This window comes from Callorhinus ursinus, unplaced genomic scaffold, assembly GCF_003265705.2.
Source record: "Callorhinus ursinus isolate GAN/ISIS: 27379988/994484 unplaced genomic scaffold, GSC_fseal_2.0 scaffold11, whole genome shotgun sequence".
Classification (NCBI taxonomy): Eukaryota; Metazoa; Chordata; class Mammalia; order Carnivora; family Otariidae; genus Callorhinus; species Callorhinus ursinus.
Window position 1 is genome coordinate 58,233,597 of NW_027397073.1, and position 26,260 is coordinate 58,259,856.

The window sequence follows — 26,260 nt, forward strand, 5'->3', positions numbered from 1 at the left end:
CCGCCCCGCCCCATGCAAGCACTGTCTCTCTCTCTCAAATAAATAAATTAATTAAATCTTCTTAAAAAGATGTTTATTCTGTGTCATTGGGAGGCAGGTAGTCTTCTATGCCACCGGGATACCCCAGGGAATGTAACTGACAAAAGCCCCTGCCTTCATAGGGCTGGTGGACTCTCGTCAGGGGCTGGGAAAGAGGCAGGGAGACAGACCATATGTGATAGACCCAATGAAGAAGGAAGCTACAGAAGAAATGAGGACTTGTCGACACCACAGAGAAAAGGAAAGACCATGAGGGGGATTTGAAGGGCAGGATGCAGCAGCTGCCGTTTCCAATCCTGGGGCCCTCCTGAGCACGTGACTTAACCTCCCCAGGCCTCCCTGCCTTTCCCATGAAATGGGACTAATATGCGCCTCCTAGGGGCACAGCCACGGTGGAATGAGGTAGTGCTGTGCACACACTCGGGACACAGGAGTGCCCACAAAGTCATCATGGGCAAGGCAAAACTTGAGTTTTGCACGTGGTAAGGGGAAACTGATACACACAGGAAGAGAAAGTTAGTAAGCGGGTGATGTATGGAGCTTATATTCTCTCTCCCACTGGCACCACGGAGCCTCGATCTACTTCAAGTAGAAGCAATGACATTTTGATCCACAGCAATAGAAAAGGTTGTGAAGGCAGATAATCTTGAGATGGAAAACGTAGAGACTGAACGCCGTTCTTTGACTCCTGTGCCACGGAGAAGGGGAAATGAGGAGGGAAAAAGAGAGCACAGGAGCCCCGAGGGCAAGAGCAGAGAATACTGAGAGCTGGTGGAAGGGAGAGAGGCACAGGCCCCGAGTGTTAGCGGGCTTCCAGACTTTATTTCCAAGTGGCTCTGCCCAGACAGATGCTCGGCAATGGTTTGTTTCATGAAATGCCAAGTTTCCCCCCAAAACTGAGACTTCCAGTCACTGGGCAGGACTGAGGGGACCTCAGTGAACATCAAGGGGCTGCTCGGTCTCACGGACTCTATGGGGAGGAGGAGAAGCCGCTTGCACTGGAGAGGGGGAAGGCTCAACCCACAGCCTGGGAGCAGAAGGAATACGGGATTAATCACTCCTGTGGTTAGGTCAGGCCAGTTTACGCCTCACAACACCCTGCCGGGAGCAGGCTCTGTAGGCTTAATGCTAACATGTTGGTGGTTTCTTACCTAGCTGTTTACTTTTCACACATATCGTAGGGAACTAATCAATTGAACATTCGCATAGAGATATATTTCTATGTATTTGTATAACAAATTTTATAAGTGCATTTTATTTTATTTTTTTAAGATTTATTTGAGAGAGAGAGAGACAGAGTACAAGTAGCAGGGGAGACAGAGGCAGAGGGAGAGGGAGAAGCAGGCTCCCCGCTGAGCAAGAAGTCCGATGCGAGGATCCATCCCAGGACCTGAGCTGAAGGCAGACGCTTCACTGACTGAGCCACCCAGGCACCCCTATAAGTGCATTTTAATCGTGTCTCTAAAAACAATGCTTTTCATGACTTCCCTGGGTAACAAGTAGGCCTGGGAAGGGGATCAGCTGTATCAGATGCTGTGGGGGGAGCCGATCCTGGAGGTGGGCAGCTGCTAAGGAACCATTGGATGGAAGTACAAGTTCATCCTAATTTCAGGTTACTGGTGGCGGCGTGGTAGCTGCCCAAACACCACCCACCGGGTCAGGGGAGTCCCCTTGACTCCACCAGTAAGGCAATGGTTTCCCATCTTTTCAAGCATGTGACTTAACCCCACCAGGCCTCCCTGCCTTGTCCATAAAATGGAAAAGACTTGTCATCACATCAAAAAGGTTTATAGACCTCATGAATAGTACTTGCATCATTTATTTTCAAAATACAGGCAAGAAGCTACAATATGTATGGTAACATCTTAAAGTTAATTTTGTGTTTTGTAGATTGTGGCAGGACCCTCTTACTCTGTGTACCACTCAACTTACAGTGCTTGGGGGCATATCAACAACGTGATGCGCTGCACAGGCTCTTCAGACACGGTGTTTGTGGAAAACAACATGGGGATTATTTTAAAAGAACTAATGGAAAAAACAAACCACCGTTTGTCAATAGTCAATAGTTAAATAGTTAAAACCGATATATATGGGGGGAAACCCAGTACCTATGGAAAACTATGAAAATATCAAGCTGCTGTTGGATTCTGGCATTAATCCTGTCCTGGTGCTGATCCTGAGCTACATTTTTTTGGTTGGAGCTCTTTTTTTTTTTGTCCCCAACCTGATCTGTCTCCCCCGACCTGGCCTGTGGGGACATTCATGCGGCTGTGCTCTGGCAGAGGGCACTCCATCGCTTTGCATTTCTCAACACGCAGTTTGCCACCCCAACTTAGCAGAACAAGACTGTCTCAACTGACCTCATTCTTGCTCTCTCTCTGTTCCTGCATGTTGAGATCCATAATCCTAGGGTTTGCAGGCAATGACCATGGGGACAGGCCCTGTGGCGGGAGGGAGAGGTTTATAAACCTCAGGGCTTCAGGGGCACCTGGGTGGCTCAGTCAACTAAGCATCTGCCTTCAGCACAGGTCATGATCCCAGAGTCCTGGGAACCTGCTTCTCCCTCTCCCGCTCCCCCTGCTTGTGTGTGTGCTCTCTCTGTGTCAAATAAATAAAATAAAATCTTTAAAAAAAAAACACGTCAGGGCTTTAGATTTCGTGCTGTCTGGAAGATTATCCTCCATCTTCAGTGGCCTTCCCCTGTTCTCACTACAAATATGGGAAGCGTGAAGAAGCACCTGTCCCTGCTCATGAGCTTACCTCAGCCACGGAGCCAGAGCTTGGTCACCTCCTGCAGGTCGCCCTCCTTACAGGTAGGTGGCAGACTCAGGCCCTGGAGAGACAGGGACATTAATGAGAAATGTGGGGTACCATCGTCAGGATCTGGGCCCCTGTCAGCGTCTGACCAAGTTTCTCAGACGTCTGCTGAGGAAAAAGGAGAATTCTGCTGAGAAGGGACCAAAAAATCAGGAGAACCATTCAGCCTTTCCTCCTCCCTCACTGTCCGTGCTGGGAGCCTTCGTGCTGTCAGTCCTCAGAATCTGTGCCTGAGCATCATCCCAGATCCAGCAGAGCCTCAGTGATGGGGATGAAGGCGGGAGGGGGCAGTTCTTGACTTGTCTGACTCATTTTATTATTATTTGGCCAAACCAGCTTCTGGGAAGCAGTCTAGTTAAAAGTGGAAAGAAGTTCAAAGTGGCAGCCAGTACAAATCCCAACTCCATCACTTACTAGTTGTTTGGCCCTGCAAACCCCTGGACCTCTTTTTTCTTTTCTCGCTAATTTGAGACACGGTGTTTTATTATCTATTTTTGTATTGAAGTATAATTAACATACAATGTTCTATTAGTTTCAGGCGCACAACATATTAATGCGTCGATTCTATTCATTACTCAGGAAGTGTAATCACCATCCGTCAGCATACAAGGATATGACAATATTATTGACTACGTTCCCTATGCCGTACTTTTTGTCTCCGTGACTTATTCATAGTATAACTGGAAGTCCATACCTCTGTGTCTATTTCACCCAGCCCTCCAGCCCCCTTCCCTCTGGCAACCACCCCTTGGACCTCTTTATTTCTCAGTGTCTTCACCTATAAAATGGTAGTCACAGCAGCACCCACTTAGAGGATCGTTATGGCAAACAGGCTTACAAGGAACTTGGGGTATAATTTTAGTGTGACTTGGGGACTACAGGTTAACAAGCTTGATTCTAAATATAGCACATAGTAGGCCCTCAATAAATGTTAATTCAATGAATCAAGATCAATAACAAATTCTTCAGGAGAGGTAGCTGGAAATGAACATTCACAACTGATAAATTATGTGCGGGGTGAGTTTTACAAGGGAATGCTGATAATTTGTGAGTTGAAATGGCACTGTGTCTTAAATAAAGGGCAATTTTCAGAAAATTGATTCTGTGGGAATGACCTTGGCATCCACATACCTGAATTCTATTCCTGATCCTGCTATTAATTCGCTTTGTGGCATTGAAAAAACCCGCTTCATATTCAAGGTGTTTTTGTAAACTGAAGAAGTCGGACCAGATTATGTCTAAGGTTCATGTCTACTCAGTGGATGGTTCAGTAATGGTCTCTGGTACTTCTGCCAGAAAAGCTAATTAGCTTAAGTGAAGTGAGTCAAAAGTGGTTTTAAGGGGGAAGAAGAGATCTGTGTGTTATTGAGAAATATACCTAATTCTCACCAGGATAAAAGTCACCATCACTGTGAGTCAGGATGGTCGTTATCGCCATCATCATCGCCATCACGTACTGTGTACTGCACCAGACACTACCCTAGGAGCGTGGTACACGCATCATTTCATTCAACCCTCTCAGTATTTCTTAGCACCTCACCAGATCCATTCAAGAAGGAGAGATTTATGTTCCCTAAAAAACAATGGGATAATTACCAATTACAGGACTAAAAGCTATCATTAACTAATGATTTCTGACAATGCCAGGTGTTCTGCAGACCTCTTCCCTAATCCCCACAACAACCCTGTAAAGTAGGTAATGTGAGTTCTGAGTTCATTTCTATTGCTGAGGAAAATATTACCATAAATTTTGAGGCTTCCATGGATGAAGACTCCAGCAGGGCTTCGTGGGTCCTCTGTTCAGGACCTCACAAGGCTGCAGTCAAAATGTCAGCTGGGCTGTGATCTCATCTCATCAAGCCCACTGCTTGTGGTCCTCCAAGATGGCTTTCCCTGAAATGATAGCCAAAGTTCCCTATGGTGGCTGCACTCGGTCCCTACCTTTTTGCTGACCTTCCGTTGGGGTCGTCCTCTGGCATGTGGTCTTCTCCACAACATGGCAGTCTGCTTCTTCAAGGCCATCAGGAAAATCCTCCTGACTTCTGTCTCTGACCTCTCGACCCTCTTTTCAAAAGTATGCCTGATTAGGTCAGGCCCACCCAGAATAATCTCCCTTTTAGTAACTCAACATTAACTGACTTGGTACCTCGATTACTTCAGTAAACTCCCCTCACCTTTGCCATACCATGTAAGAGAATCATGGACATACTATCCCACCATATTCAAAGGTCCCACCACATTTGGGGGAGGGGATTATCCAAGACATGCATCCCAGGGACAGGAATTTGGGGGACCACCCTGGAACTCTGCAACAAGCTCTGTCTTAGAAGTCATCAGGTGCTTGTCTAACGAGTCATAAGGAGCAAAACTGGAGTCGCGGTCAAGTGTGAGAGTCCTGAACCCAAGACCCTTCTTGCACACCACACCCCCGTTCTAATAGCAAACTTCATATCCCCAAAATAAACATTTTCTGAGGTCATCCAGGGCACTTGCAGTTCATAAAATACTTTATGACATGTAAAATTCAGTGTGCTTAAATCAAATTCAAGATTTCCCCCAGGAGCCCCTCTCAGCACACATGTCAATCAAATCCAGGCTGAGCCATCAAACCCAATTACCCAGAAACCAGCTGACACCAGCTATTAATAAAGCCATGTGAAGCAGGGGGGCAGACGTCCTCACTGCAGCTTTTCTCTCCCCCTCTCCGCCCCTCTCCTCACTGTCTTTGCCCAGGTGTCACACCATTGCTCCTGAAGCTACTGCACTTGGCCAGATTCCCACCTGGTCTTGTCTTGATCTCCCCTTCCCTGACCCCTGCCCCACATGGATGGAGCGCTCAAGACATGTCTGTTGGACTAAACTCTTCTCCTCACCTCGTAATAAGCATATTTCAGACTATCTCAATTTCCTCCCCTATGATTTCAAGTGTTTGGGGGCATTTGAATTAACTGATATTCCCTGCGTATGTCCATATAGACAATGCTTCTTGTGCAGTGGCCGCGTGCCCAGCCAAGGACGTGGAGTATGTGGACACACTTCCCTCCTTCCTCTTCCTCCTAGAGAGCAGAGACTTGGGAACTAACACCTGCTGAACGCCTACTGAATGCCACATACTGCAAACGTACAATTATGCATTACCTTTTAGAGCCATAGAACCTGCGCCTTGGAGAGATTAACTCATCTGGGCTCATGCCACTGATCGTGCTGCAGCTCAGAGCTGAACCCAGACTCGATGATGGCAAAGCCATACCTTATCCAGAATTCACTGTTGAGTTGGGGCTTTTTTCCTCAAATTGAGTGTAGTCTGCAAAACTTTGAACAGTGTTTAGACAAGTATGAGTTTTAAAGGAGGCTTCAAGTGTTCAAATGAAACCTCATCTTAACAGATATGCATTTCTCGAACATGGCAACCTAACAATTAATGCCACATTTAAGACTCAGTATTTATATCTATAGAGTTTTCCATACATTTCTGCTGCTTGGTACCTATGCCTGCCTGAGACATATTAGTCTTTCAGGAAATATTTGGAGAAAGAAGCCAGGAAGGGGTGAGAGCGTGAGCCCATGGGGTGTTTGGCGGTGGGGGGGTTTGGATGCTCCGTATAGGTGAGCAGAGCAGGGCCCAGGGCTGGCCTGTCAGCACAGCGAACATTCTCCCTGCTTTTGCGTGCTTCCATCGCCCCCTAGCCATTATGGGGAGAAATACCCGTCTCCGGGAAAATCCGTCATTCCTCCAGAATGTCACTTGTGAATACTTTTAGCCCCTTGAGTTGATGATCTTTGCTACAGGGTACGCCTGCGTGCTTTGTCTTTTTCATTAGCAGCTTTCTTTAGTGGCTATTATTAAAATGTGGTATCACTAAGGGTTGGCATCACTTATCTTCTCAGCCCAAAAGAATGGGATTTGTCAGTTCTTTAGAAGCCCTTTGCTAGTTAAGACGCAGGCCTGGTTTGTCTCTGAGTCCCCAACTGCACCATGAACTGTCCTGGGGCATATGTCCACATGTGCCTTGGCTTTAGGGTCAGACCAGGTGCTGTCTCCTCCATGAAGCTCACACAGCAATAGCTTCTGCTAATTCCCCATTTACCATGTGCTAGGGACCTGACGAGCATTGTCTCACATAATTCTCATGACGGCCCTATGAGGTAGTATGATTATTCCCATCTCACAGTCGGGGAAACTGAGGCATGGTGGGGGCACACACCTTGGCAAAGCCGAGATTCAAACCCAGCTGCCTCCTCCCCAGGCCTAGGACCTTCCTCCCAACACAGGCCCTGGGAGTCCCCCGGCCACAGTGGTGTCTCCATCCTCTGCTGCCATTCCTTTCTGACTCCTTCGTGTCATTTTTCACTCCTTCTCCTTGCAGGTTGTATTTCTTCTTTCTCTAAACCAGAAACCCAAACCCCAACAAGGACGTTGTCCCCCAGCATGTCATCTTTGTGCACACCGAATCTCCTATGTGGTGGGTACTCGGGAAAGGCGTGTGTCCATCCATGTAACTTGTGAAATTGCAGCTCCTTTGATGACTACAGGGTTGTTAGTTCTGAGTTCAGTTTTCCCAAGGAGAGACCTGAGGACACCTGGCATCAGAATAACCTTTAGCCGGTTGTCAGCTTACAACTATGCTCTCATGGGAGGGAGGAGAGTGAATGGGGGTGTTGCCTGGGACAAATGCAAAGTAGGACTTATAATTGAGACGCAACAGAGGGGAAGGGGGAGCTGAAAACTGTCTGAAACCAGGCTCATCTGGGAACAGTGAGGCTTGGTTTACTTTTTTTTTTTTTTTTTTTTTTTTGATAAATGGATTAGCAGGCAGGGAGCAAAGAGGTCAGTCTGGAGGCTCTACCCTTGAGCCGGCTGAATAGAGGCATCCAAGAAAACAATTCCCAAAAACCTGGGAAGTCTGGCTGTGGTGTAAGTGACAGGCTGCCTATTTGATGTGTCCAGAGTCCTCCCCCTTCTCTGATCAGATTCCTTTTCGGGGAGGTGAGCACTGTCCAGCTATTGATCTCACCTGCCAGGACCAAAGCAGAGGAAGGTGGGCCGTTCTTCAGCATGGGAAAGGAGAACCAGCGCAGGATTCTGGAACAAAGGAGACTGGCCTGTAGGTTGTTTGAGGGATCGTAGAATAAGGGAATGGCCAAAAGCAGAATTGGGGGTCAAAGGCAGGAAATTAAGGTCAGAGGGAGAAAGAAAAAGAAAGAGGTTCAGTTCACAGGTTCAGTTCACAGCATTGAACAACAGCGTGGGGTAGATGCAGGTCAATCTTTAGACAGTGCTGTACTCCTGAAAGCATGAGCCCTTCACCCCTCAGACCCTGGGGAGGGCTAGGGGGGCCCTGGAGAGGTGCCTGGTGGTAAGTCTGGGGCTCCGGCACTGACTGCTGACCAGTACAAAGAAATATAATATTTTATCAACCACTGCTCTCATCAGGTATACACTGACTGAATATCTGTACTGAGATGAGGGCAGAGGGAAGAGAATGTGACTATCTGGAATCATTAATGGACACGGAGGCCAACGACAAAGGGAAATTGGCAGCAACATGGAGGAGCTGCCCTTCCAGGTTCCCTGTCGCCCGTCATGGCGGGTCCAGCGGCCCCTGTGGTCCTAGCTGTTGACCCTCCCCACCCGGGGAGGCAGCCCTGGCAGGAGCACCCAGCCAGCTGGCTGCGCGGCAGCCCGAATTTCCAAGGCAGGGAAACCGGCTGGTCAGTTGGGCCAAAGCCCAGAGTGATGCTGATCTTGGCAAGCTCTCCTGCCTTCTCATCGCTGCTCACGGGCCACAGGTGGCTCTACTCCACATGCCCGAGTCAAAAACAAAACCCTCAGCCGAGAAGCAGCCACAGAGCCATTTGCCACTGGGCTTCACAAAATGTGCAATGCAGATCACACTCCCCTCCGCAGAATTGCTGTTAGAAGATCCGGAATTTCTGACTTTCCAAGAAGGAGCCCAGCATCCGTGCCTTTGTGAAAAATGACAGGAATGAATATTTTCAGATTCAGTTACTCAAAGTCCACAGGTTCCAAGAAGTTGCAAGACCATCATCACCTCCCTCCACATTCAGCAACTGTTCCCACAGCGTCCTGAGTACATTTTCGTGGCTGTTTCTAATTACCCCCTGCACTTGGGGAGTTCATCTTGCGTCACAGTTTTGCTTTGGGCCATCGAAAACTATTTCTGTCTTCCCATATGCGTTTGGCTACCACTAGTTGGGGAAAGTTATTTTTAGCATTTCCTTGTCTTTCCATCTTTGCAAATCTGCCCTATTTAGGGAAAAAAATCTAGAAAAGAGTAATTTTTCCCCCTAAGGAATACCAGAGATGCTTTTAAAGTTCTACAAGCAACTTTTTCATGTTCAGTGTAGAAGTCAGTAAAGGAGAGCAAGAATCCCAAATCCTGGATTTTCTCCTCTACCATGTGTGCTGACCTAGAAAGAAAATGAAGGATTCTTTTCCTCCTTCAAAACCCAGGTTGGTGTAGATCCTATAGCTCCCCCATCCCACTCCTGCTTCGGGCAGACCCACCATCCCTACACTTCAACAATCACACTAGAACTATACCTTGCTATACTTTTTTATATTTCAGATACTACTTGCACCCCCAAAAAATTCTGTCAAATTTTTAGGTGTTTTTTAAAACACTGAAGATGAAGGATTTTAAACTACGTTTACCTAATCTATACCAGAAGCACCTTCTTTTTATTAATTAGTCATTTGGCAAGCTGCTTTAGTTATTATTTTAGTACTTGAATTTAAAATAATAGCAGCATACAAACATTTGTGTGTTGCTGCCAAAATTAAGAAATGGTATTTTCTTATCATTTGGTTTAGTATTTTGTTTTTAACTATCACTCGTCAAACATAACAAAAAAGCAGTTTTTGAACCACATGGAAACATGAATCTTTGATGAATTTTGGTCAAAGATAGACCTAGCAGTGTTACTCAGAAATGGGTTCTATTGAAACAGTTTCATTTCCTCTGTTCTTCATTACTCAAAACTCATAATTAAGACTTCTTTCAAATATGTGAGCAGAGAGCTTCATGAAAAATTAATTTGAAATTACTTAAGCTACCCCTCACCTATTAGAATGGCTCAGATCCAGGCCACTGATAAGGCCAAATGCTGGCGAGGATGTGGAGCAACTGGAACTCTTATTCAGTGCCGGTGGGAATGCAAAATGACACAGCCATTTTGGAAAACAGTTTGGGATTTCTTACAAAACTAAACAGACCCCTACCCTATGATTCAGCAACAACACTGCTTGGTGTTGACTCAAGGAGCTGAAAACTTATTTCTACATAAAAACCTGCACATGGATGTTTATAGCAACTTAATTCAAAATTACCCAGACTTGGTGACTTTCTGCCTATTATTATGTTATGAATATTTCTCCCAGTTGGCCTCCAAGTATATAGATATCTTTGTGTGGTGGACATGGAGCTGCAGTGCCTGCAACCCTTTCAAGGAAAGACAATCACCAGCTTGCCTCAGTGGCAGAGAGCTGACTTGACCAAGAACATGCTCTTCCTGGGGGACCCATATCCATTGACTGGTTGTGGTAGGAGACAAAGGCCCAGCCATTTCAGCCCAACATGGGACCACTCTGACAGGCCATTTCTGCTCCAGAGCTCTCCAAAGCGTTCCTATTGTTGGCCTGCACTGTAACTGGATCTTTCCCATGAAGAAATCCCACTTCCTTCACCTCCTTTCCACAGATGATCTCCAATAAACAACATACACATCAAACACCATCTTGGCGTCTATTTCTGAAAAAAAACAAAAAACCTGTGACAACTTCGAAGTTAATTGTTTAATTAATAGCTAACATAACATACACCTTTACGTATAAATACACTATACTAGAAAATAGTGTGTTTTTTTTTAATCATAGAAGAAACTGGCTCTTCATAGAATGATTATTGGAATGAAAGATTCAAAAGTTGAACACCACACCTGAAACTATTATGATACTGCATGTTAATCATACTGGATTTTTTTTAAAGGTCTTAATTAGCTTACATGAGAAAAACTAGAGTGATATAGTTGGGACAGTGATTATATTGCTTTTCAAACCTTGGTCCTAGTCATGAAATCAGAATATCATTTCATCTTTGAGTTTTAATGATCTCAAATAAGATAATAGTACATTATAACTTAATTTGTAAGCCTACCTTTGGAAGGATATATAAATTATCTTTGTGGAATTGTATAGGACCAAATTGTAATAAATGATGTAAGTCAATCTAAAATAAAACAAAACAGAACACTTGAGTATCAAAACAGTATTTTTCTAACAGCTATTATGCAAATCACCTCTTTATTTGGGAATATAATCCCTGTTATTTGCTGCCCCCTTTATCTTGCTTTATTTTTCTTAATAGCACTTTTTTTAGTATCTTTTATTTCAATATCTGCCTCCCCAGCACCTAGAATGGAGCATGACATACAATAAGTGTTCAATAAATATTGGCTGGATAGCTAAATGGATAGACGAATAAATGAATAAAAAACTTAGGGCCAAAGGCAGATAAAACATATCCAGACCAATAATATATTTGGCCTCCCTCTTCAGGAAAATGAAGCATAGTATTAACTTGCTTTGTATAAAATTGCCCAAAGTACTCATTGTATATGCACAGATGTATCCAGACCACTCTGGAAACCATTTTTCTTTGCTCCCTTCTTCCTCCCAGCCCCACCCCTTTGATGCAGGCTGCCTGACCGCATAGCTTCAGGGGAGCTCACAAGAAGGTTGTATTCAGAGGATCAAGAATGGTAACAGATGGCTGGATGCCCTCATTCTGCAGATGCCTCTGTATCTGTGCTGCTTAAAAGCATTTTAACTAGTATAGGGTGAGACAGGTATTATCTGGTGGCAGCCCAAGTTTCTAGAATCCCAGATTAGTGCCTAGTCCCCTCAACCTCATAGCTGCTAATCCTCTGTGACAGCTCCTGTGCACCTGTTGGTGTTGAGTGCTTTCAGACTTCAGTGAATTCTGCTTCATTATATCTTGTCTGGGGTTGGATTTTCCCCAACATGAGCTCTTTGGCTAATGTAGCTGGCTCATATTTTTGTTAGACTATTTAAAGACAAGTGAATAAACTTGGAGAGGGTAAGGAAAGGTGATACAGGAGCCCTGAGATTGAGCTAGGACTTTGGCCATCCGTCCTAGTCATCAAAAGCAGTCATTAACCTTATTGTTGTTCTGACAAGATGGCAGAGATTTAGAGATTCAGTCCAGGGACAACAGCGACTCCCCAATTCTTTTGTGGAAAGAGCTGAGCAAAGAATATAACAGAATTGCACAGAACCTCATAAAAGCAATCTGTGTTCATAGTTAAGTTCACCTACAGCATTTTTGTCACTTCTGGCTACAATCAGAATGACTAAGGCCATAATTTTCCAATAGCTTTCCATATGAATGCAATGGATGTTTGTTATGCTAAGTCTGTAAGCAGTAGAATCTTTCTTAGTTTCTAAATGAACCTTTTCCAGTTTAAGTAATTTGCATGGAGGAAAATGTCATCTTTTCCTCTTCTTTTGCTCAGAGTGAACTGATTAGAACAAATGCAGGAGACCCCAAATGTTGAAATCAGCAGACCTTTAAATCGCATGGAATGAGATTTCTTAAAACATAATTCTACCTGGGTTGCTGAAAATGGAGCTAAGAAATCCATTAGCTCTTGGCCCTTTTCCCACTTTTATAATTATTGTTATATCTTCCTCTATTGTGAAGTGTCTATTAAGCAAATCCCATTGGGAGTGGCTTTTCCATCATGATCAGCTCATTGTTGCTATCAGTACAGAGCCCTCTGGAGACTTCACCGAGAGTCTACCCAGAAAAGAAAGGAAATGTGAGTTTGAGGAGTTTTGTTAGCATGAGATGGTGCAGTCTCCATTGTAGCAATGCTTTGCCAAAACTTTTCAGGATGCCCCTGACCTGTGAAATCACCTCAGAGAAATTATACAGGGTTTGGTGTATATTCCTTCCTTTTTTACAGAAACATGACCAGTCACATTTTTATGGTCACAGAGGGAATAAAATCCTTTCCTCTGGTGACAATTATTTTTGTTGGGCTTATAATTTTAAGGTCACTGATCGAGGTGGGGGTGTCCATTTCCCATAGAAGGCAAGTGTAGTGAAGAACCTGATAGATCTTCTCAGAGAGGAGGACCAGATAGAATGTAAAATTATAATCATGAAGAATGTGACCATTCATCCATCAATAATCTTTTATAAGCTCAGACTTAAAGATGTCTCTCAATTAGGAAAACAAGGTAGTATGGTGTAAAATAGAGAACACAAGCTTTGAAATTAAAGGACTGTTATTGGCCATTAAAGGGAACTAATGAAGATGGGGGCCTTCCAGAATTATGATTTTGGGTCGATATAGTAGACTGGGTGGGCATGGAAGAGATTCACTGCCCTCTCCCACCATCTTTCTCTAAACATATATAACCCCCTAATAACAGACTTAAATGGGTAGCCCAGTTTACAAGATTTCAGAAACTGGTCCAATATATAAAGGAAACCAAAGCCAGAGTGGTAATGAAGAGCAGAAGCAGCATGGCCTGGGGGTATCATACCCAAATAAAGGTCTTATCAGCTGGGAGTTGAGGTTTTAACACACTGAGACAGAAGATTTAGTTCCCAAACCATGGGGAAAAGATGGTCATGAATAATGTCAGGAATCTCAAATTTTCATTTCTTTCATGAACTTATGAGTAGAAAATCTCTTCCTATGTGCCTGGAGAAGAAACAAGAAGATAGCCACCTACTCTGACCCTCGGACCAAAAGAGCCACCCACAATATATCAGAATAGAGGTGTGAGGTCTGAATTTACAATTTGAATATGGTGAGACAATCCTCATGCTAAGAAATTAATATAAAAATTCTGAAATGGGTGAAGTCACTAGAAACACAGAGGAGGCCCTGTAAATCTGTTCTTAGAGACATTTCTTTACCCCCTGTGATGAACTGAATTATAACCCCCACAATTCATACATTGAAGCTCGAGCCCCTTGTGTGATTATAATTAAAGACAGGGCCTTTAAAGAGGTAATTAAGGTTCAACGAGGTCATAAAGATGGACCCCCGATCCAGTAGGACTGGAGTCTCTCTGAGAGGAGGAAGAAGCATCAGGATGCACACACAGAGGAAAGACCATGTGGGGATGAAGTAAAAAGGGCCAGCTTCAAGGCAAGGGCAGAGGCCTCAGGAGAAACCAAACCTGCTGGCAACACCTTGATCTTGGACTTCTAGCCTCCAGAACTGTGAGAAAATAAATTTCTATGTGGAAGCCACCCAGGCTGACTGACACTCCTGGTTACATGGCAGTCTGGATACACTCACTGAAGATAAATTCACAAGAAACATGTATAGGCCTTACAAAGAGAGGGAGTCAGAAGGAACATCAAACAGGAGAATTTGCACTCCCCAAAACTAAAGGTAATAGGTTAAGCTGAAAAAGGTTATAAAATAAGTCTGTTTAAAATATTTAGAGACAAAAGAAGGTGTACAAACTGTAAGTCAAGTACCGGGTAATATGGGAAGAACATGTTTTTGAAAGGAAACTATATATACACTGTAGAAATAAAAGGTATAATTATTGAGGGGCACCTGGGTGGCTCAGTCAGTTGAGCGTCAGACTCTTGATCTCAGCTCAGGTCTTGATCTCAGGGTCATGAGTTTGGGCCCCACATTGGGCTCCATGCTGGGCGTGGAGCCTACTTAAAAAGGGGACAGTATAATTACTGAAATTAAAAGTGTACTACAGGGGCACCGGGCTGGCTCAGTCAGTAGAGCAGCCCACTCCTGATCTTCCAGTCGTGAGTTAGAGCCCCAGATTGGGTGTAGAGATTACTTTTTTTTTAATGTCATAGGTGGGAAAATAGCCCATGAGACCCAGGCAAATAGAAAATTAGTGAATTGAAATATAAATCTTAAAAAAAAACCTTGCAGCATAGGATGAAAATAGAAAAGAGAGGCGGGACACCTGGGTGGCTCAGTCAGTTAAGTGTCTGCCTTTGGCTCAGGTCATGATCCCAGGGTCCTGGGATCGAGTCCCGCATCAGGTTCCCTACTCAGTGGGGAGCCTGCTTCTCCCTCTGCCTGCCATTTCCCCTCCTTGTGCTCTCTCTCTCACACAAAAATATAAATAAAATCTTAAAAAGAAAAGAAAAGAGAGGCTACGATACATAAAGGACAGAATGAGAAATCTCAAAATATGTCTGGTAAAAATTACCCAAAAAATCAACAGAAAAAAATAGAGGAGGTGGTGGTATTTGAAAAGTTAAAGGCTGAAAATTCCCTGAATTAAAAAAGGAACCTGTCTTTGGTTTAAAGGAACATATCGGTGATGTGGAAAACAAAGGCAAAAGAAATGTAGCTTAAATTAAAATCTCTTTGCAGCTTGCAGCCCATTGACAGATGCCTGAAACACACAGGGCATGACCTTCCTCCAGGAACCCGTAGCTACCTTAGTGGCTTAATGTTTAAAAAGAACCTTATCTTGACAGCAGCTGATCCCTCAAGGTCCTGAAAGACTTGCTTCCAGATTCCTTGGAGACTGGTGCTATCCCTCACCCCCACTAATTAAAAAGTACACAAGTAGTCACTCCTCACAATCCCACTGTAGCTCTTTCTGCCCACAGGTCCTGTCCCGTGAGTAGAGTAAGGGTTAAGGTGCAGGCGGTAGAGCTAGGAGGCCCCTGACTCTCCGACTGGGCTTCAAAACTACCCCTGGCAGGTGGAGATGCTGAGGCAGAGCAGAACAAGACATAAGAGAACAAACCAAGAAGGTACAAGAATCTTAAGGCCACAAGCTTCCCAGTCAGTTCTCAATGAAAGACTTCCATTAAAAGCCCTCAGTGGCAACCCACTTGGGACCCTTCTCACTCTAGAGAGCTTTTTCTTTCCTTTATGTTCTCACCTTCACTTAATATAACTTTCACTTCACTTCACCCTCTTGTGTCCGCGAGATTCCTTCTTCAACTCCGTGAGACAAGAACCCTGCAAGCCTGCAACATCAGGGCCTAAGCAGGAAAAATAAAAACATAATCCCAGTGAAACATATCATAATGAGCTAGCAAATATAAAAAACAAAGAAAAAAAGTCTTGAGAGCCACCAGATTATGTATCAGAGAATGGCAATCATACTGGAGAAGACTTAACAACAGTAGTCAAATGACAATGGAGTGATATTTCAAAGTTCTGAGGGGGAAAAAACTGTCTCCCCAGAATTCTATCCCGGTGACACCATCACTCAAGACCGAGAGCAAAATAAAGATGCTTTCAGAAAAGCAAGTTTACTATTTACAGACATGCTTGAAATAACTGGTTAAAATGTACTATATAGGAAGAATGGATTTGAGTGGTATGCCAGAAGCAATGGTAAGGGGCGCCTGGGTGGCTCAGTTGTTAAGCATCTGCCTTCAGCTCAGGTCATGATCCCAGGGTCCTGGGATCGAGCCCCACATTGGGCTCCCTGCTCTGCAGGAAGCCTGCTTCTCCCTCTCCCTCTGCCCCTGCTTGTGTTCCCTTTCTCGCTGTGTTTCTTTCTCTGTCAAATAAATAAATAAAATCTTTAAAAAAAAAAAAAAGAAGCAATGGTAAATACATTGGTTATCTTCATCAGCATTTACTGTAAATAATAATGATAGCACTAAGACGGGCAAATGAGGTGAAGGTCAGGGAGAGGGGAGAGACCACAGTAAATGGAAAACACAGAATAAGATAATAGAAAAAAAATCCAATGTATCAGTACACAACATAAATGTAAATAGATCACATTTGTCTATTAGATTCTGACTCCATTTACAAAATCCAGCTGGATATTGTTCTAGTCTTTGTGGCTTGCATTCATACTAATGAGAAGTGAGTTGGCTGTCATTCTTATCTTTGTTACTCCATAATGTATCCTTTTTCTCTAGCTGCTTATGAGATTTTTTTTAATTGTTTGTTTTAAGTAATTTGATTATGAAATTACAGTAGCACTTATCCCCAAATTGATCTATAGATTTAACAAAATCATAACAAACTTTTTATAAGAATTTTTAAGGTAGAGATTGATAAGTTTATTGTGAAATTTATATGAATATGAAAAGGATCTAAAATAGCCAAAACAACTTTCTAAAAAAGGTTGGAGGACGTATAGTACCTGATTTAATTGATCTCAAATCTTATTATAAATCAGTAATAATCAAGACAGTATAATCAAGACAAATGGATTAATGGAACAGAACAGAGTCCAGGAAAAAATCCACATATATGTGGTAGATTGATTTTTTTGACCAAAATACAAAGGCAATTCAGTAGACCAAAAACCAGTCTTTTCAACAAATGGTGCTGAAACAGCTGGCTATGGATTCACAGTAAAAAAAAATGAACTTCAATCTATATCTTGCACCATAGGCATAAATTAAATGGATCAGAGATCCAAATGAAAGAACTAAAACTACAAAACTTCCAGGAGAAAACATAGGAGAAAATTTTAGTGGCCTTGGTTTGGCAAAGATTTCTCAAATAAGTCACAGCAGCACAAACTATAAAAGCAACCCCCCTCCCCCGCTCCACATCCCTCTACCTGTTTCAGAGAACCACTGATCTGGTTTCTGTCTATGCAAGAGTTTCTTTTATTTTTTAGAAATTTCATATAAATGGAAACATAAATAGACAGTCTCTCGTGTCTGGGTTCTTTTGCTTAGTATGTTTTGTTTAGTTTTGTTTAAAGATTTATTTATTTATTTATTTGAGAGAGAGAGAAAGCATGTGCACATGAGTGCATGAATAGGGAGAGGGGCAGAGGGAGAGAATCTTCAAGCAGACTCCCTGCTGAGCACAGAGCCTGTTGCAAGGCTTGATCTCACAACCCATGAGATCATGACCTGAGCCAAAACCAATAGTCAGACGCTTAACTAACTGAGCCACCCAGGCGCCCCTCACTTGGAATGTTTTTGAGCTTCATTCTTGTTGCATATATCAGTAGTTTTGTTCGTTTGTTTAATCCCAGGTACTACTCCGCTGGCGGGAGACAGTCCACCTTCTGTTTATCCATTCTCCAGCTAATGGACTTTTGGGTTGTTGCCACTTTGAGGCCATTATGAATAATGCTATTATGAATAGTCACAAGTGAAGGAGTACAAGTCTTTGTGTGGATGTTAGGTTTTCATGATTCCTGGAGTTATTCACTTCCCTAGGAATGGAATTGCAAGATCGCATGGTAAGTGTATCTATTTAATCAACTTCAAAAATGATTTACAAAGTCGCTGCTATTACTTTACATTCCACCAGAAAAGTAATAATGTTTCAGTCTCTCCATATCCTCATTAACACTTGTTATTGTCTGTTTTATTGAGTACAGCCAGTATAGTGGGTGTATAGTAGTACCTTATTTTGATTTTAATTGCATTTCCCTAATGATGTTAAGTATCTTTTTATGTACCTATTAATCATTCCTATATCATTTCCGCTGACTATTCAAATATTTTGTCCTTTTAAAAAATTGGGTTTCTTGGGAGCCTGGGTGGCTCAAAGGGTTGAGCCTCTGCCTTCGGCTCAGGTCATGATCCTAGGGTCCTGGAATCGAGTCCCATGTCGGGCTCCCTGCTCAGCGGGGAGTCTGTTTCCCCCTCTCCCTCTGCTCATACTCTCTCTATATATATCTCTCTGTCTCAAATGAATAAATTTTTTTTAAAAATCTTGAAAAAAAATAAAAAATTGGGTTTCTTATATTAGTACTGATATGAGAGTTCTTTATATATTCTGCATACGAGTTCTTTGTCAGATGTATAATTTGCATAAATTAACTCCTAGCCTGTGCTTTGTGGGGTTTTTTTTTTTTCATTTTTAAGGTGTCTTTTGAAGAACAAAAGTTTTTTCATTCTGATGAATTTTTGTGTACCAATTTTTCCTTTAATATGTAATACTTTTGGTGTCATATGTAATAAATCTTTATCTTTTCTAAGAAGACTGTACATAATTTCTCCTCTGTTTCTTCCCAGAAGTTTTATAGCTTTAGTTCTTACATTTAGATCTGTGATACAATTTTTATTCTTTTTTGTGTATTGAGTGAGGGTTTTTTTTGTTTGGTTTGTTTTTTAGCACATGTACAGTTTCTGCACTAGATGTTGAATAACAAATACAACAAAGAAAAAAGACCAGAGAGAGAGAGACTGTCTTTATATATAAGATAGATTGAACAGTCGTATATAAATATAATCGTTAGTCTGGAAGATTTTATACTATCTCAGGACCTTTTGTAAGAAACGGGAAGCATTTTGGGGCTCCCATCTCATGTTGGCTAAAGGTTTGCCCTTTGGGTGTTAAACCCTCGTGCTTTCAGTTTGCATATATGTGGACACACGAACATTTCTGAGTTCTACACCATGGGGTCAACGGGGAAGCCCCAGGACCGGAAGCTGGAGACTACAGCCTGTGCCTGAAGCAAGATGCTTGCAAGCTGCACCCTCGTGAAACGAATTAAAGCCAGGAGAACTGGTCACAGAGGCAGGAACGAAGCCCAGCTAAACCAGGAGATCTTGCAGTGACACACAAGAAGTGTCTAATACCATGTCTTATCTCTCCAAAAAGAGGATCTGTAGTTGCAGGAATGTTTTTCTGGACCACAAAGTGACAGAATGCAAGGCGGTATGGTTGCAATCCGATTACACAGCAGTGATAGTGTGGAGCAAATTATCTGTGTCATAGCAAGGGAGACAGCTGCGTTAGCTCGGGGACGTAGAGATTAACCTCCGCAAGGAGGCTAGAGGGAGATTAGGGGCAAGACCAAAGGGCAGTATCAGCAGCAGTGACACTTCTGAGTCCCCTGGCATAATCAATGTCTGCCCAAGGCTCCCTGGTGAGTGCCATGGGAACCAGCAACAGTTGGGTCAAGTACAGAGCAGGAGGGTCATGGGGAACAAAGGGAGCAAGATCTCCACTTTCAAGACCACTGTGGCTTAAGAGGCAATTGGGAACTTCATTACTTAAGCCTATCAGGCAGGCAGTATCCCTCATCTCAGGTGTTGCGGGAATGAAAATGACCCCCACCTGTGGAAAAGTGCCTTGGGGAGGAGGCTACAGTGGAAGCAGGAACAGCGCTTCCTGGCACTGGGGAGGCTAGATGGTGTCTCCTCCATCGGACCTGGGGGAGTCAGAGAGGTCTGACTCCTCCAAGGAAAGAGTGAAACTGAGGTTGGGGGATGAGAATGTGTGTGACAATGATTGTCTGATCCCAGGGTTACACTCAAAATACTTAACCTCAGGCATGGCATGGGCACTAATTAGTAAGAACAGATGCTAGCAGTAAACAATCAGTGGGTCATAACTCTGATGAACACTGGCCCTGACCCAGGCCTTGCCTTGCATCAGCTAAGGCAGCTTACAGGAAGGGTAACATTAGGTGACAGATTTCCTCCTGTGTGCCAACCTTCATCTATTCATAGCTACTGCTTAGAGTGCTGTGCTGAGACAAATTCTAGCGGTTATATCCCAGCTTAGTGGGAATGATCATTGTGATCCGTGATCAACTAGTGATGTCTGCTACAGTCACAGGGCTGGAAATGTCAGCAGATGGGCTGTGTGACAGATTAACTGCCCCTGGGTTAAATGTTTACATTCAATTCATCTTACAAACATTTATTGGTCATACATTGTGTGATTGCCCTTGTTAAATACAAAGTTGATACAAACATGAAAACGGCACAATTCCTATGCTAAGGAAGACCTCAGTCTAGTTAGGAAAATAGATATATAAACAGAAGTTTAACACAAATGATCATTACATCAATAGAGATATACACAAGGTATCATTATAAAAACATAAAGGAACACAATGTTAATAGAATTGTCCAGGTATATTAATTGAGATAGGATCATAAATGATTAAAATCATAGAGCTCATGTAAAGAAAAAAGAAGAATTAGGGCAGAAAATAGCCACTTTCTAAACTTCCCTGCAGGGAGCCTGGGTGGCTCACTCGGTTAAGCATCTGCCTTTAGCTCAGTTCATGATCCCGGAGTCCTGAGATCGAGCCCCATATCAGGCTCCCTGCTCAGGGGGAAGTCTTCTTTTCCCTCTGCCCCTCCCCCCTGCTTGTGCTTTCTTTCTCGCACTCTCTCAAATAAATAAAATAAAATTTCCTAAAATAAATTAAATAAATAAACTTCCTTGCATAAAGTACAGAAGGCATGGGAAATGAACACTTGGAGTTGTCACCATCTTTATCCTCCAAGCCTGTCTACATTTGGGGGTATTTGTAGCTTAGGTCTACGGCAAACTGGTGGCCAACTAGTAAGCTTCCAGTTCTCACACAAGTACATTTTCTGTAAATTTGTCCACACATTCCCAAGGTTTTGTGGATTCTGGGGCAGACGGCACTGCCATCACACTGTGTGCACACCTCCAGGGTGGGCTGTTTGTCACTGGTAGACAGTGGAGGAGAGAGAGCTGGGGAGCAGAGGAATGGGCTTAATAAAACTTCTTTAATTCTCAACTCCTTTAAAAAGAGAAATACAGAGATGAAAAGAAACCACTAAATCTACTTACTCCTTCAGTGAAGGCCTTGGAAAACAGCATTTTTTTTTTTTAAAGCACATGAGGTCAGAACTAAAGACAGTAAATTCCACCAAATGGATGGAGAAAAAAAAAATACATGTTCTCTTCAGTAAGAGCAAATGTGACTACATTCAGTTATCCTGTTTTTCCCACCCTGGGTGTGGAGAGGAGCCAAGGATTCTGACTCTGCTTTCCCTGGCACATACCAGCTGAACGGTGGGCTCCATGAACCAGCTGTGCCAACCTTCACCTTGAGCTGAAGGCAGAGGTGTGACGAAACTGAAGCCCAGAGAGGTCAAATGACTTGCTCCAAATCATTCATTCATTCATTTCACAGATATTTGTGAGCATCAACTCTGTGCTGGGTTCTGTACAATACCTGCAGACCCCATTACAGAGGCAAATTCCAGAGTAGAATCTATAATCTTAAATACTGAGATCAAGGGCTTTTTCTAGCACTGCTTTCCACCCTGGCAGTCCTGTCTATGGGTATTGAAGGCACAGGGGAATTTGATTCCAGGAGACCTGGGCTGCAGGACCAGGGCTGTAGGACAGAGATAAGCAACAGAGTCTCTATCCTAGGTGAGGGAGAGGCTCTGACATTGCTTGGATACTGAAGAGAACAGAAGTGAGTACAGCTTCGAACATTCTCGTAGTCTCGGAAGGGAGTGAAGAGTGAGCCCAGAAGGAGAGGGACCTCCTGAGTTTCAGAACCCCATATGGGGGCAGAACCTCAGGGGCATGGGCTGGATGGTACCCCAGAAGGGGTTGTGCCTGGAGTCCTCGGGTCCCAGCCTCAGCAAGCCTGTTCTGGGCTGGCTCGTCATGGAAGTCCTGGCCTCATCCAGGCTTTAAGGGCTGTAAGAGCTCATACCCAAGAACAGAAGGCCCCCTCCCCCAACACTGGCCTGCATGAGACTGGAGGACTTTGCAGGACCCTGATGGTCAGGCAAAAGAACCACAATCACGACCAAGATTAAATTTTTAACAATCTCTAGAGAATGAGAGCTTGGGGTTTTTCTTTTAAAAAATGAAATAATCCATTGTCTCTTGGTCTGAGGCACGACCCATATTTATAGAGCCAGGCTATTTATTTAGACCAGTGTTTTTCAAGCTGTATGGCCCACTAATAGGTCATGAAATCAGTTTAGTGACTCTTGACCAGCCATTTTTCATTAACTGAAAAAGAAAGGAAAGGAAAACATCCCAGTGCTGGTTCAGGATTTTTTTTTCAGTTACAGGTCAGTATGTGTATATAGGGTAGCAAGGTAAATATATTTTATAGTCTGGGTCACGGTCAAAAAGTTTAAGAGGCATTAAACTAGACCACATCACTATGGGTGAATAACTCCCTGCCAGCCAGCTACTCGTATTCTCTCTCCTGTTTCTACAGGAGGAATTAGGCTAATGCTTCCCAATCCTGGATCCTTAAGTATTGGGGATATTACAAGCTATTTTCAGTAATCATAACCAGCACTTAGGAAACCTATCCTGGGCAAGGGGCATCCACGACACTTCATCTCCATTTTCTAGTTAAGCTCACTCAGACCTATGTATTTAGTGGAAGAGGTGGATTTTAAATCCAGGTTCTTCTGACTCTAAAACAATGCCTTTTCCAATATACTACACTGTGTTCCCTGTCCTTCAAACACTCATAAAGTTTATTGAAATATAAAAGAGCCTACAATAAGGCTGCTCAACCCAAACAGAACAGGCTTGAGAATATTTTGTCAAGTTGGCGGATTCATGTAATAAGTCAAGTAATAGAGGACGTGTATGAAGAATTCTATAAATTACACAGCAAAATTAAAACAGCAGGTGGTATCAAGGTCAGACAAGACTGTTCTGGAGTCTTTTCCTCAGAGCTCTCAGACGCAGTAAGTTATTCACCACTTAGGATTGGCCCAATCATGCCTACTGGTGGCTTCTTTCTGGAAATTTCCATGGGCATGGGAGCCTACGTTTTGCCATCTCCTGCTTCTTCCTGTCCTGCTGTGGCTCCCTCCACTAGCTCTCCCCTACTGCCTCATTTCCTCACATCAGAACTCCTTCCTTTTCCCCTGAGCATCTGTCCCTCTCACTCTGGACCCTGGCTTATCAACTTACCAGGTTTCTCTCTTCTGGCAGAAAAAGAATTTTATGGCCCATCAGAGTGCATTTTTGTATTAACCTCAGGCTCCATTTCCTACTTTATTCTTGTTTTTATTTTTATTTTTGTTCTCCTGCTTAGGGCTATGTCTTCTTGCTATAGTCACTGTATCTCTGTAAGCCACCTTAAAGCCTTTGGGGAACAAGATAAGGATAGAAATAAATTTTTTAAACCTACAAATAGAGATAGTTTCATGTCCCTGTTTTTCCAAGTCAGTAATGTCTTTCTTCCTGTGTTTCATGTAGGCTTGGTGGAACGGGTCCCCAGCATGGAAAATTACTGAGTCACCTCATCTCATGGATCCATTAGGAGTCTGTTCTATTTTGCAACTTGGCATCTTTTTTCCTCTGGATCCAGAACAGTTATGTCCAGAATTGTCCAAGAATTGAATAGACACTCCCAGCCTGAGAGCTAACACTCACCTGGTTGATTCTAAAACAACCTCATCCTCGGGTTTTTGTCCTTGTTTATTATTTTAATAATGTACCTTCAAAAGTACACCAATAAGATTCATCATAGTATTTTTGTCCTTAGCTTCGAGCTAACATCAAGAGGATGTTTATTAAAGGAAGAAGGAAATCCACAGCATGATTAAAAAGGAGAAGTCACCAGGAGCACAGTTCCTCAGAGTCTACTAACTATAGACTCACAGAACACTCAGTGGGGGAAAATCTAGCCTCCTGCACATGTGTCTTCCACAAAGACTACTCAAAGCTGACCCAGTGTGTTGCTGGTTTGCTCACACAGCCCTGAGCCATCTAGTAAGTAATTGATGTTTACTGAGTTCCTGCTATGTGCTAGAAAAAATGGTGCTTAAGTTTATATTTCTAAGCAGGGGAATCTTTTTAAAAATTGAAACATTACACTTAATGTACCTTTTTCCATTAGCATAAAGGCACTGCACCACTCCCAGCTGGTGTGCCTCCCCAGATTTGCTTATCCTGACCCCTGACCCCTGGGCTCCAGGTCCTTGCTCCAGGAAGAGCCACAGTTGCATCACCACCACCCGGCACTGCCTCCGGCCTTGCCTCTCTTGGCCAGCGGAGGCCACCTAACATCTGCCACAGCCCCAGCACCCTGGTGTGAGCCAAACAGACTCCAGGGGCTCTAACTGGGGCTGGGTAACACACACACAGACCCAGGGAGTTAATGCCCCAGAGAGTGTGCTTTGGCAATGAGAGGAGATAGAAGGAGCTGACAGAGAAATTGCTCACTCTTGTTCCCACTCCAGTGGCAGTCTGCCGTCCCCAGAGCAATGATTCCACACAGCCTCTACAGAATGTCCTGTGTGCAACTGCTCTCTTCTTGGGACGCTGGGGCGGACTCTGAATTACACCACTTTTTATTTGTTTTCCCTCCTTCCCTGCCCCCACCTCAGTCCTTTCCCTGCACCCTCAAGCCCTGGGATTCCCCACCTGCCACCCATACTGTATGGTGGCGCTGTTGTCTCGGGAACCTGGGTGGAGGCTGGTGATCCTGGTCGAGTAGCCTCCCTGGACCAGTCTGCACTTAAAATTATACATAGAAACACACATCAGATTCCAACACATTGAAAAGCAATTTGGATCTTCACAGAAGTATTTTAAAGCTACTTAAAGAGAAGGGAATTTGCACCATATTCCACGTGGAAACTTTCCCCAAAGTCCCATTTCAATATCATTTTCCCCCCAAAGTCCCATTTCCCATTTCAGCAGCTCAAATTTCCCCACAGTACCTCCAGCCCCTCAAAGCCCTGTCAGCCTCTCTCCCACTCAGTTAGAAATCTTCTCTTAACTTTCCTCTCCCTTCTCTCACCAAACTTGAATTTTACAAACTTCTCATTTGAATTACGCCCTTCCCCACCCGCCGCCAAGAACAGCCGATACATAACCGTGTGAAGGAAGGCTTCTCCATAGAAGGGTAACAGAGGGCTATGACTGATAAGAGTTATAATCCAGGGGTAAATCCCTTAATACTATTACTACTTTTATTGTTACTATCCATCCGCACCTTCTTACACCATTTGACCTCGAAACCAGTGGCACGTGCTGGGAAGAGGGCTGGCAAGGTCTAAGAGAGCCATGTGTGGTGGGGACACAGTGTGCACCCAGCTGGCACACACAAGGGGTAAATCAAGGCAGACCCAGTGCTCCAGGCCGCCCAGCCTCGGAGCCCAAGGGGTCCTGCTCCCGGTCCAGGGCTCCTCACCTGCACGCAGGGATGTCTGTTCTCCCTCCCCCACCCCCATCTCCTGGGGTCACCTAAACCCAGAGAGGAAGGAAGTGACTGGAGCAACCCGTGGACAGGAGGCAGTGTCCCCGCCCCGATGACGGACACAGCCAGGAAGCAGCCAGCCCCCCCCCCCCCCCCCGCCCAAGTCACGCTGAGCGGGCCGTGACTCAGCCAGAGGCAGCAGGTCCCTTGATGAAACCCTTTAAGTCTGCCCCGGGGCTGATTGGTTACTCAGCAGAGGATGTGCCCCGCTTGTTATCTGCGGAAAATAGGGCAGGGTCCTGTTAGACTGCCCCTTTTGAACAATGAGCAATCTTCCCCCTCACAATGCAGTTTCCCTCTGATGCAACCAAAGATAAAGCAACGAGGCGCTTCCGCCCAGAGGAGGGGGAGGGGCCGGCCCCGGGGCGCCCAGCACGTCTGCGTCTCGTCTGTCCCCGGGGAAAGGACCATCCAGGAAGGGACAAAAACCTTCCGGAT

General features: G+C 44.0%; 1 long non-coding RNA gene across 3 annotated transcripts; it reads right to left on the reverse strand.

The window, feature by feature from the left end:
- Positions 1-1,339: 1,339 nt before the first annotated feature.
- On the reverse strand, positions 1,340-25,775 carry LOC112835162 (uncharacterized). 3 transcript variants are annotated; one of them, XR_003211126.2, is made up of 7 exons: positions 25,757-25,775; positions 15,797-15,899; positions 10,565-10,628; positions 7,872-8,823; positions 4,599-4,749; positions 2,800-2,961; positions 1,340-2,480 (listed from the first exon to the last, which is right to left on the reverse strand). It is a non-coding gene; the product is annotated as an uncharacterized lncRNA (long non-coding RNA). The 3 variants fall into 3 exon arrangements; XR_012380082.1 differs by lacking the exon at positions 10,565-10,628 and having other exon boundaries at positions 1,340-2,961; XR_012380083.1 differs by lacking the exons at positions 7,872-8,823; positions 10,565-10,628 and having other exon boundaries at positions 1,340-2,961.
- Positions 25,776-26,260: the final 485 nt, after the last annotated feature.